Here is a 12,746-nt window from a genome sequence, read left to right on the forward strand (position 1 = left end):
TGCTTATACTGTATCAAAAGATTTACATCCATGACAACTAATGCCCCCATTCGCTCTACACTGTATGTATATGTGTATATATATATATATATATATATATATATATATGCAACAAAGATATAGAGTGCGCCTTTGTGTGTGTCACCACCACCACCATAAAACAGGTGTATATTTGACACTTTTTTGTAATTTATACAATTTATTAAAAATAAATAAAACAATTTTTCAGCAATATTTCATCTTTAAGTAGTCATATTTTCATCATTCCAATGACCCAACGCGTTTCGTCGCTAGGACTTCATCAGGGGTACAAAAAATGACTCAATAGAAATAAGCTTTCAGCTCAACAAAGGAGACTTCCTTAGATCTTGAACCAATTTGAGTAGTTTAAAAAATCTGCAATAATTATATAGTAACATATTCACATAATTAGGAGGTGAGCTCTTAGATAATTGATGTATATTATTATATATATATTCACAAAAAGGGGGGTTGTGACCTTATCCTGCGCTTTTTTGGAAAGCAGCACTACTCTAGGGCCTCGCTGTTAATAGAGGTCCAAAGGAAAGAGATAAAGAAAAAGATGTAGAGGTGCGCTTAAATGTGTTTCACCAACAGCAGATTCATCTTAAAACATAGAATATGTTTATTCCAAATAATAAAATATAAAATACAAAGTATAGAAGTTTTCCGGTAGGTATTTTCACATAGGTGTATTGATTCCTGATTTGACCTTAGATGTATATTGGTCTAAGAAACCCTACGCGTTTCGTCCCTTGGGGACTTCTTCAGGGGTAATACACCGAGATCAATTGGTTGAATGGTTTTCACTCATAAATATATTGTGAGAGAAACCTCTAGGATGTACAGGTTAAAAATATGGCCAAAGCTGGTATTCGTTAATCACGATATGGTTGGTATTCATATAACACGATTCGACTTCATGAATATCAGCGTGGTCAGAAGTAAAAAATATAATAGAACATCTCTCCAGCCGGTGTCTTTTCCAATTCTGCGGCAAAATCAGTGCCTAGATAGAATGGAGTGTCCGCAGTCCTGGTAGAGAGAATTTGGAGTACAATGGCAAAATCATAGAGAAATGTGGTCTAACTACATATGCAAGACTGACGGTGACATATGCAGTGGTCAGAATACTGGCATCCCTATAATCACAATCCCAATAGGGACTGGGTAAGTGTACTTACCATACCCCCTTATTCATCCCCACCTGATGCCCCCCCTTAGTGCCACACCCACCAAACCCTCCCTTTCCGCTCCCTAACCCCCTCATCCAGTGCACAGCCCGTCATACTGTAGTGCCGCATCTTGTGAATCTGCCAGATGTTGCTATTTAACACAATTCTTAGATATACTCTCATTTCTGAAAGCCCTATCCCCCTACATTTGGGTATTGGGTCGACAACATCTAGGTCAACATTGAAAAAAGGTAGACAAACGCAAAAGGTAGACATGATAAGGGTCAATATGAGTTTTTCGTGATTTTTTTTTTTTACACCAAATTGTTCATACTTCATCATCCCAGTGGGCAGAGGCAGGACACTTGAATACGGTGTGCGTGTTGACATAGACACCAAAACCCCATGGAAAACGCCTGTCTACCATTCAGAGGTCAACCTTTTTGCTTGTGTCGACTTTTTGTCAATGTAGACCTAGTGCTTGTAGACCCTTTTAGGCGTTGACCTAGACACTGTCTATTATTTACTCCAGAACTCTACATTTGTTCTATAACTAATGGCCGCTTTAACAGCATCTTAGCTGCATTTCCCTGTCAGAAGATGCTTCCGGTGGGTAACAGAAGATATGGCTGCAAGCAGCAGGATATAACTAGTACCGGTGAGGGGCACAAGTAACAGCAGGTAGAGACCTCTCTAGACCTTATTCAGGTCTGTTCGCAGAAGGGCTGCGTTCGCACGGGGACCGATGTTGTTTTACTGCACATATGCAGGCTGCGTGCACCCACGGCGAACAGATTGTTCGCACCCAGGACAGCGGGTGGGCAGGGGGCTGGAAAGGGGCATGGGATGGCTCCATTAGCATATGGGAACGCCCAGCGTTTCATGGACGTTCTCTTGAGAATGCTGGGCATTCTCATGCTCACGAAGCCATGACGCAGGTGCAGGGGGGGGGGAACTGACATCACCGGATGTCAGCTGCCCGCCCATTTTCTTCCCAGCGTGCACGCATATGTAAGGTTGCTCAGAACAACCATACATATGGGTAACACCTTCCACATCTTTCGATGGACGGCAACCATCGAAAGATGTGGGTGGATCCCCCCCGGCCTGCGAATGGATGTTACTGGGTAACCTCCATGTGCATGCCCTTGCGAATGAACCCCCTATGTGGCGTAAATAATTTGTGCACAGCCCAAGAATAGGCTATTTCACATTTTATCATCTCTGTCAGTGACACCTATGTCAGACATCGCTGTCTGTTAACTAGCAAATTTCTTAACCTTTTGGATGGCTGATGTACATATTAGTCCACTTTAGCATTCATTTCTGCAGATGCCTGTGCTTTGAGACATCCCTCCTCCATCCCTCCTGCTGTACAATGGCATGCAGTAGCTAATGCCATTAAAAGACAAGTTTCCTTTTTATGTCAACACACAGAGCGCAGAGAGTGTATTAACATCAAGAAGGGACTTTACAAGTTACCGCAGACTCCAGCGCTCAGATAAACATTCTAAATACCTTTATTTATAGCTGTGAGCTTTGATGTGACCACATATGACCCTTAAGGTGCCAATGTACATCTCACATATTCATAGGAATTGTGTCTATTGATGACACAAGCAATGAATTCAGCTGCCTGACATCCCATGTTGAAAGTTTATATATGAGCCAGCGTGTACTGACATTGCCGGCATGTAGGTTACACATAGTATTGTGCTATTCACAAGCATATATGTAGTGGGTTTTGCTGCTGAGTAAACTTTTCCTTTATTACTTGTATCAAACTTTATAACTTAATAGCAACAGGCCATTGTTTTGTTTGTCAGCAAGTAGACTACAGTCACACAGTGCTACAGTAGCCCAGTAAAGGGGCCGCAGGTGCATAATGCAGTATGAATATGAAAACTGGTAAAAGGCTAAAAGCTGGACATGTCTGAATATGCTGCTCACTTGGAGATGTTTTACGAGAGCAGTGTTTTATTTATAGTGCAGTGTGTACAACAAGACATTTACTCCACCTGAGCAGCCAGATCTGCTTCTTGTCACAGACACTTCGCTTATTAAAAAGTGCCCGGACATACCCCTGGGATGTCATCACTACACCGGGCTATGTTTAATTTATCCCAAAAAGAAAAAAAAAGAAAAGTGTTTATCAGTCTAAAGATTGTGAAGTGATTATAGCACCATCATGGGGCTCGCGTGGGGCCATGTGCACTGACAGATATCCTATTTCAGCCATCATAAATTTGTGATTTAAAACAGTCTTGGCATTCAATAGCTAATTTTTGCTATACTGTTATCAGAGCCAGCCAATATATTATTCTGTACTCCTATGAATGGTAACAGACTATGGGAGTATTCAATTGGCACCATTGTTTCAGCTACCTGAAAATATGGTATTAATTCGACAAGTAACTATTCAATTGCTGTGGTTTTTGCTTTTTTAAAAAAAAAAAATCTTTTTTCACCTTTTCACTTTTTTTGGAGTTCAAAAGGCATCAGCAAATAAAATGACTTAAAGCCAGGCGAAATTGCATGAAATTTCGACAAAAACACATGGATCAGCAGGTAAATCGCCAATCAATATGTCTTTCGACTGTGACAAATTTTTTGTCACTTTAATTGAATAGGCCAAATTGAAATTCTGCTTAAAAAAATGGTGAACTGTACCCTATGGGGGAATTTCATTTAGTCGTAGTAAATTACATCAGCTAATTGATTCCACAGGTCCCAAAAGCCAGCACTATTGGGGATTATTTTTCACCTGCCCAAATGCAGACAAAATAAAAATTCCTGATAACTGACCCATTTTTGTAGTTGTAGCTGTGAAAAACTCATGGATCTCAGAACCAGATTCATGTGAAAATGTGACCAATGTGATGGGCCTTTTTGTTTTGTCTGCGAAAACTTATCAGCCACAAATAATTCCCCCTAAATCAGAGAGAGCTTGTATACAGTAGATCAGTCCCTATTACAACTTAAGGTCCATACACACTGGGCGTGCATACACACTTATGCCCAGTGTGTATGGACAGAGATGACCGCTGTCATCGATGAGGGGAAAGCCGCTCCCACTGAGTGGCTTTCCCCCTACCCAGCACTGTCAGTGGTGGTTGGGCGGCTTTGCATAGCACAGCGCCGTCCCCAAAGCCACTCATCTGCTGGTAAATCAGCTCAAAATCACCCATGTTTACCGAACGTAAAATCAGTATGTAAAAAGTTGTATATTACAGGGCTAAGATGTGTTTAGCTCTACCCATCAAACACAAGGTGAAGCCTATCATGTTGTCCTTATAGTGTAAAAGATTTACTGCAAGTAGCAATGTCTCCCACGTAGAAGCATGGCTTTCCTAATTTTTTGCAATAAATAAAAGTGAATAAGTAGATGCATAAAAATAAGCACTATTACTGCAATAACACTTTATTGCATTGAACGAGCCTAATAAATTGGGCTTCAATTACATATTTCTATTACATTTTGACATATTGTTACTTTTAATAAATCATAAAAAAATAAGCAACCTTTACAATGAAATTGTTATACAGTTTAAGCTACTATAGATCTTCCTTTTTGTGGTTATTCCCACAAATGTGCCCATACTTGCTAAAGCATCTGCATTGACAGTGTCATCATCACATGCATCGGAGTCTAGAAGATATTCCCAGAGAAGAGATTATGGGGAGTTAATTTACCAGCCAATCAGCTCCTTACTGTCATTTTTCAAACACAGCCTGTACCATTGTAGTTTGAGCGGATTGCCTGGGTACTTCCTTTCTCTCCACTTTGTCAGTCATAGAGCCAGATGTACTAAGCCTTGAGAAATGATAGACACCTGTTTTAGGACATCAGTCCTCAGTGCAGGTGAGCAGTGGCTATTTTCTTGTAGCACACTGGTGAGTGATGGTTATGTTCTTTGTGCATAGCACTGATCCAGAACCTTAAATGAAACAGTTGCAACACATGCGACAGTCTTGCAGGAAACCTGTCCCGCACATCTGGAGAAATAAGCTGCGGCAGGAGTACTGATGATTAATCCTCACTATGTCACACAATGCTGTGCTCTACCTTAGAGGAATGTGTTTTTACTGGGGGTGAGGGGGGTGTAAGGAAACTCATGCTTAAGGGAATACAATACTTCAATAAAGAAATATGTCCGTTTGGGCAGTGGTGTACCAGTGGCACTGCAGCCCAAGCGGTGGCTTGGGGGAGCCGGGGCTGTGGGGGTGGATGGTCTCTGCAGATTCCAATGGGTCTGGGCACCTGTATGGAAGCTGCTGAAAATGTCCCTCTAAAAATATCTGTCACCTTGGTGGACAAATGCTAGAGGTCCTAATGGGTAGTGCATATCGCTAACGGGAAGATTCCAGATAGCGATAGATATATATTTTTCCCTTGGAGTATGTAATCCCTGAGGAGCTTTTAGGTAAAAAAAAATGTATAAATGTATGGCAAGGGCACAAAATTTCTAGTTAGCCGCTGCATTTGGGACACAACAGGGACTTATAGACACGGGTGGGTAGAGGTAATGCTACTAATACCAGGGAGTGGCAGAGTAACGATACAATGATAGCGGAAAACAATTTTCCACTAAAATATTTAAGATCTTATTTGAATAAAGAAAAAAAAATCATCAAGTTTTGACCTCTTTGAAAACAGATACACATGATTTAATAAATCACTGCAAACCTGGTAATTTGGTAGCTCTACTTAAACGATTACCAATAATGATGAGAACACTAAAGCCTCATACACACAGGGTGACAGGAGTCATGTGCTGAGCGATGATGCTAAAGCCTGTACACATGGAACAATCCATGCTTACTTTCAAGTGATCTAGATAGATCCCTTAGAAAATAGCCCAAAATCGCTACGGGTGTATGGGCCTTTAGGGAAACATTTACTTTGCCACAGTCTATCTAAGCCAGCACTCATCTGCGGCCTGGACATATAGATTTAAACCGGTAACAGACTTGTGCAATGGTAATGCCCATTGCCATTTGCAAGCTATCGGCAGCTTTGACAAATCATGGCATAGCTAACACACCACCAGGCAGAACTGACTAAATGGCTCAATTATCAATACAAACCTTATCTTCACTAAGGAGGAACCTGCCACTACCAACCACAATAGAGCAGATAAATCTCTAGGATGCCAAGAAAGTGGCTATGTAAACAAAATAAATACATGGAGGCTTTGCAATGGATTATCCATTTTCTACTGTAAATTAAGTTTCCAAAACTCTTATTTTATTTATGTGCTATAACAACATATGTATTATGGGATGTAGAATGAGGACCAGCTGAGGTGGCTGTAGCAGATGCCAGAGATAACTGCAATTTATGACCTGATTTTTATTTTACCAAAGATTATTATTATTGTCCACATGACTTCCTTTTGTTACCTGTTGAAGTAAGATTATATTTATAAGAATAAATGTGTAAGTGTATAATAGCTGATTTTTTTTCTCCACTACATTAAAACTAATTTTAAAAAGATCTAACCAGACAATTTGTTTTCCAAAAAATACATAAAAAATGTATTTAAATATTTTAGTGAAAAAAATATCCCACACAGTGTCAAATTAGTAATTAAAAAGATAGGGGGCAAAAAAAAAATCAGCCTGTAGGGATCAAAATCAGGCAATACTATTATTCAGCACTATGAGCATCACCATCAAAAGGTGAACAACATCAAAAGGTGAACAACATCCAAACGAAGGCTTAAAGTGGTCCTGCAGAGGTGGTGGAGCTCATTTCCCATGTACAATGGAGCTGGCAGTGGCAGATCATGAGGAAGAAGGAGGTGGCTGCAGCTTGTCAGTGACATTAGCACTGTCTGCATCTATTGACGTGGGTGGTGGGACAGTCTTTGCTGTTGGAATTATACCCCTTTCACATTGCAGCTGTAACACGGTATATTGCCGTTTTTTTTGTGCTTTAAAACGTTTCCAGCAGCAATGTGAAAGCTACATTGTCAATTTACCGGTTACAGAAAACCGGCATTTTGACACGTGTTAAAAGGAGGATCCAGTGGTGCAAGTAGAATTTTTTTCTTGGTGGTACTTATAGCCTCCACCAAAAATGGGCGTGGCCACGTGTCATGAGGGGGTGTGGTCACACAAAGCTAGAGGAGTGACTAAATGACAATAGTAGCATGGCATCAGGAGACAGGGAATGAGAAACAGGGAATCCCGACTGGGTGTGTGTTGGCTCTTGCTTGGGGGAGAGCTGGGCAGCTTGTGCTTACAATTGTGGAGCCTGCTCTTCATACTGTTGGCACCGCTGATGCCTGTCAGTTTGACAGGCTAAATCAGCTGTAGCCGGTAGCTGCATTCAGCACCAATCACAACGCTGGGTGGGCGGGCTGCGGATGCATTATATTTAGACTTAAAATAAAAATAGAATTGACATGGGGTAAGTGGTACTGTGTACCTACAACATATTTCTTACAGGTACTCCGTACCACGCCGTACCCCCTTACTTGCAACACTGGGAGGATCCTACACGGTTCGGAGCCGTTTCACCTGCAGTGTGAACAGCTCAGAAACGGTATTTGCTATAAATGATAACCACACTTGATCCCCGCCCACAAGCAGGAAAAAAAACATTTAAAATTACATTGTATGGCTTTCTATGGGTGAAACGGGTTGAATCTGAAAGGTACAAAACGGTATTTAAACTGTAATATACCTTTACATCATGCAATATGAAAGGGGTTTAACTGGCCTTTGACCAGTTTTAAGACACGTTTAGAAAAACGGGTTGAAAGCAGGTTTTTGCAATGTGAAAAGGGTATTACTGTGCAGTGCTGTGTTGAAGGTGGACCTAGTTCCACCTACCATTACTGGTGGTGGAACTCTGTTCCACCCCTGTAATGGTAGATGGAACTAGATCCACCTTCAACTGTGTTAAACCCTGATCTCCCCCCACGTTACCCCTTCACCCAAACTCCTATTCACACATAGTGTGTATACACTATATAGAACAGTATATAGGAAATGTATTCAATCTAAATTGGAGGTGTTACCCACAGCAACCAATCAGATTCTAGCTATCATTTTTCTAGTACATTCTATAAAATAGAAAAAGAAAAAATGAAGAAACAATACAGTTTGCAGCTGTGTATATCTCAAAAACACATTTTATATATCTAATAGAACACAAAGTTAAATTGACCCTTATTAATAAAAAAAACTATACAGCTATGTCCCCCATATAAATGATCAAGGCATAGACCTCCCTAATGATGAATGTATGTTCATGGCCATATGGCACCATCTACAATGCTGATCAATAATGAATTGGAAACTACTGAGGAGGAAAGGGATCTAGGAGTCACTATTTCAGGGGACTTAAAGGCAGGTAAGTAATGTAACAAAGCAATGAGGAAGGCAAGTCTGCTTGGTTGCATAGGAAGACAAATCAGTAGCAGAAAGTAATGCCACTGTATAGGTCAACCGCATCTAGAATACAGTGTCCAGTTCTTGAGGCCATATCTTCAGAAGGATATTACATAACATAAATACACTAGAGATGGTAAAAAGAAGGGCAATTTAAATGGTATTTGGCCTACATCTCATAAATTACCCGTAAAGACTAAAAAAAATCCTATTACTGTATGTAAAGTTTAGAGCAGAGAAGGGAAGTGTTAGAACACAATGACATGCACGGACACTGAGAGGAGGTAAATTCAGAGGAAAATGACTTAATAGAAAGGGTAGTGGACAAGTAGAATAGCCTCCCATTAGAGGTGGTAGAGGCCAGTAAAGGCCTACCGACAGTAAAGCAATTCAATATGCATGGGATAGGCATATAAACAGTCTTACTAAGAAATAAGGATACAATAGGGTTTGAGGTAACAATATGGTTAAAAAAGAAACAAATTCTATGTTTCGAGGTATCCCATGGTCCAGAAAAGGATAGAGGTGAGTTATAAAGTATGCTTTGCATATTCTATTGGCAAATTAATAGATTTATCAAATCTCCAGAATAGTATTTTGGAACAAGGGAGCAACAGGAAACATACAACTTGCAACAGTTTGATAACCATGAAAGCTGATGTACTGTGATATATCATTTTGGAATTATGATAAACCTGGGATACCAATTGGCAGGAAGGAACAGGACATTAATGCCAAGTAGGGAAGTAACCAGATTCTTAATCTCTACCAAGAAAGGGCAGAATTTGAGACCGTGCTACCATCTGTGGATTAGAGCCATCCGATGCACAGGCTCCCCAACAGTTCTTATCCGTATGATTTATATTGTCTAGTTGGGACATAATATCACTTACGTAATAGCTTAAGTATATTTATTTTGATCTGTACACAAACAGAGCTACTGTAGGGGCAGGATTAGTGCGTATCTCCTCCCAATCCTCCTTATGCTGCATATAAATTAGACATGAGGCCCTTTGTGGAATGAGTGGGTTTGGCTACAGCACAGCAATAATTTAGCCTGATCCCAGATTTCTGTTCTCAGTGAGACAATCTTAAACGCTGGGCTTCTGGGAACAACATAAGAGAGGAGACCAAACAGAAGCCAAGGAAGTTGGCATCAATTATGACCAGACCCAGAAGACACACTAGGGGCCAGATGTACTAAGCTTCAGAAGTGATAAAAATGGAGAGTGATAAACAGTCAGCCAATCAGCTCCTTTCTGACATTTTTCAAACACAGCCTGTGACATGGCAGGTAGGAGCTGATTGGCTGGCTGTTTATCACTCTCCATTTTCTCACTTTTGGAGCTTAGAGAATCTGGCCCTAGGTGAGTTAAACTGCAATATGGTGTGGTCTGATGCATAGGTGGATTTTCCACAGGGCAACCCAGCAGGTCCCAAGGGGCCACATAAAGATATCCTTATCCTGGCCATCCAAAAATGTTCCCATAGGAGCACTGCGCCACTACCGCGTGACGTCATGACATCACATGGACCTGTTCACATTCCCAAAGTACCTTTGATGTTCTTTGATAGGATAAAAAAAATGTTTGTACATTAAAGCGAGCAGTCACTTTACATTAAATGTGACACAGGTATTAAGCCAAATTCCAAAAGACCTATAGACTGATTCAGATTTGTACGCAATGCCGATGGTCACGCAGCTGAGCATTTATCGGTAGACTGCACATACCTATGGATGCTGCTTGCAAATCAGCAGCATAAATATATAGTGCTAAGGATTGTTGGAGGGAGGATGGTCCCAGGGCCATCTTAACAGCAGTGCAGGCCCCAGGCAAAGCAATTCACTTGGAATCCTGGGGCCCCTGGTCAACTGCCCATTGAGCCCAATAGAAAAGATGGTTCTGGAGGTTCCCAAACTGGTATCTTGCTTAGGGCCCCATGAGGTCTAAAATCGGCCTCTGGTCTGATGTCAGGAATGCCCAAGCCTTTACTTTGGGACCTCCCAATTTTATGGCATGTGTTAGTGCAGATCCACTGCTGCGTACAGTATGTCACGAGCATCTAAAACGAATTTAGAATCTTGGGGTAAATTGAATATTTTCATATTTTATGCCATATTTGTCCTCCTGTAACTGTTTGTTTTACATTTCTCTATATAGATGGAATATATCAGTCTGCATATGTTATTCTTCTCTCTTCCCCAACCAGAAGAATATAGAATCTCTCCTGCTTTCCCGCCATCTGTACTCCATTGTGAGGCATCCCTTAAAGGTATAAAGAATATATTGTTGAAATAATGGTAAACACATTATTATATTGTACCTCATCTTTCACCTTAATTAAGTATTGAAACTTATTGCAGACAGTCACATTAAAACACCTGTTCTCATTTGGGCCTCATCCAGAACGGTCCTGGTGTCCTGTTTGGAGAGTGCAGCAAAAGGCAGTCCCAAGGGGCCTAGCTCATCCTGGCGAGCTCCAACTTTGGCACAGTGGCTGAAGTTAATGTATTTACACTGGCACAATTGACTGCTGGCTGACAAGTATACAGAAATGCTAATCCACTGGCTGGTATTAATGAGGCATGCTGGTCCATCTCACACTGGCATCGGCGAAGTGTGACTAAATGCTCTCATACGCCTAGATTCAGAACTAGGCTTATACCTTGTACATTGGTTTCATTTACAAATCCATGCCACATTGTTCTATTCATAGCAGTAAACACAAAATACATCTATTACTGCAATATACCCACACAATACTCTCTTTTTAAGATTATACTTAAATATTAGAAGTGAAATATGTATTATGTATGCACTGTATTGCTTATTGATGTAGTTCCTCTTTCACCCTCAAAATATATGCTATAAAATATAAATCAAAATCAACAGTTGTATTTAAAACATGAACTTTTCCCTGTAAACCACCAGTTTTTTTATTTACATTGATCAGTATAAAAGGAAAAGCACAGTTTATCTGGTTCTCATGACTGCTTCAAGAACAGAAATAAACTTATTTGATTTATTAGACATTCTAGAGATCAAGTGAAGGTTTTGTGCAAGAAGTTTGCTAGAATCTACACATGGGGGTGATTCTGGTCGGTTTGCAAAAGCAAAGTTTTTCTTTAATGAACCAAACCATGTTGCACTGCAGGTGGGGCTGATGTAACATGTGCAGAGAGAGTTAGAGTGGGGTGTGTTCAAACTGAAATCTAAATTACAGTCTTAAAAATAAAGCAGCCAGTATGTACTCTGCACAGAAACAAAATAACTCACCCAAATGTAATGCTGGGTACACACCAGGACGATATGGCCCAAAACGAGCCAATTTAGATACAATCTCGACCGATTGTATGTAAATCGGCCATGTTTTGGGCCATTTCACTGCCCTTTTGATGCGATCCTGATCCGATGCGTGGCCCCGTGGGTCGTTAGGTCTTTTCTGAAATCCTACCTGCTGCAGGTAGGATCTGAGAAATGACCATTGTAGTAGGTGCAGGTCGCGATCGGATCACGGTCACATAAGGTGCTTTTCCTGTGCCGGTCGGCGGCTCCTTCAGCTCCTGTGACGACCCGCTCATGAGCAGGATCATCCTGGTGTGTACCCAGCATAACTCTCTCTGCACATGTTACATCTGCCCCACCTGAAGTGCACATGGTTTTTCCCATTAAATAAGGAGTTATCTTTTGCAAACCAACCAGAATCCCCCCCCCCCAAAAAAAGTTCCCTTTGGTGTTGCATGAGTGTACATATATATCAGCTGACTGCAAAAAAAAATTCAACCATATACTCATGGTTGTACAGTGTTAAGCATTTCTGCCTCAAAAAATTAGTAAATCCCAACCAGGACCTAGTCTGCATTTGAACATACATGTTCTCCATGTGTTTACAATAATTTTCCCCAAAACATATTGGTAGGTTAATTGCCTTTGGACATAATTGCCCTAGTGCGTATGTGTGATAGAGCATTTAAGATGTCCATCCACTTATTCTAGGTTTCTCATGCCTCCCTCGCCAACCATTGAATGATTTCTCCTGCCCTTGCAAATAAAAGTCAGTCTCAACTGACTTTTATTTACGAGCACTAGGATTCCCGCCCTTGGATTCCCGGGGGAATGCCCAGTGTTTTTATGGGGGCGCCCTGGT

At 40.9% G+C, this 12,746-nt stretch overlaps 1 protein-coding gene and 1 long non-coding RNA gene across 4 annotated transcripts in view; one reads left to right on the forward strand and one right to left on the reverse strand.

Annotated features, from left to right (window-relative positions):
• The window catches only part of LOC146007019 (uncharacterized), a 318,388-nt gene that overhangs the window by 72,168 nt on the left and 233,474 nt on the right, over nt 1-12,746 (reverse strand). The window lies entirely within an intron of this gene.
• LOC146007018 (uncharacterized) overlaps nt 9,893-12,746 on the forward strand; it is an 84,711-nt gene continuing 81,857 nt past the window's right edge. For all 3 annotated transcript variants that reach the window (XR_014444195.1, XR_014444196.1, XM_083145420.1), the window contains exon 1: nt 9,893-10,871. The gene's annotated coding sequence lies outside the window, so the exon portion shown is untranslated. The remainder of the gene's footprint in view (nt 10,872-12,746) is intronic.

Source organism: Crinia signifera, chromosome 6 (assembly GCF_055691185.1).
Source record: "Crinia signifera chromosome 6, ASM5569118v1, whole genome shotgun sequence".
Taxonomy (NCBI): Eukaryota; Metazoa; Chordata; class Amphibia; order Anura; family Myobatrachidae; genus Crinia; species Crinia signifera.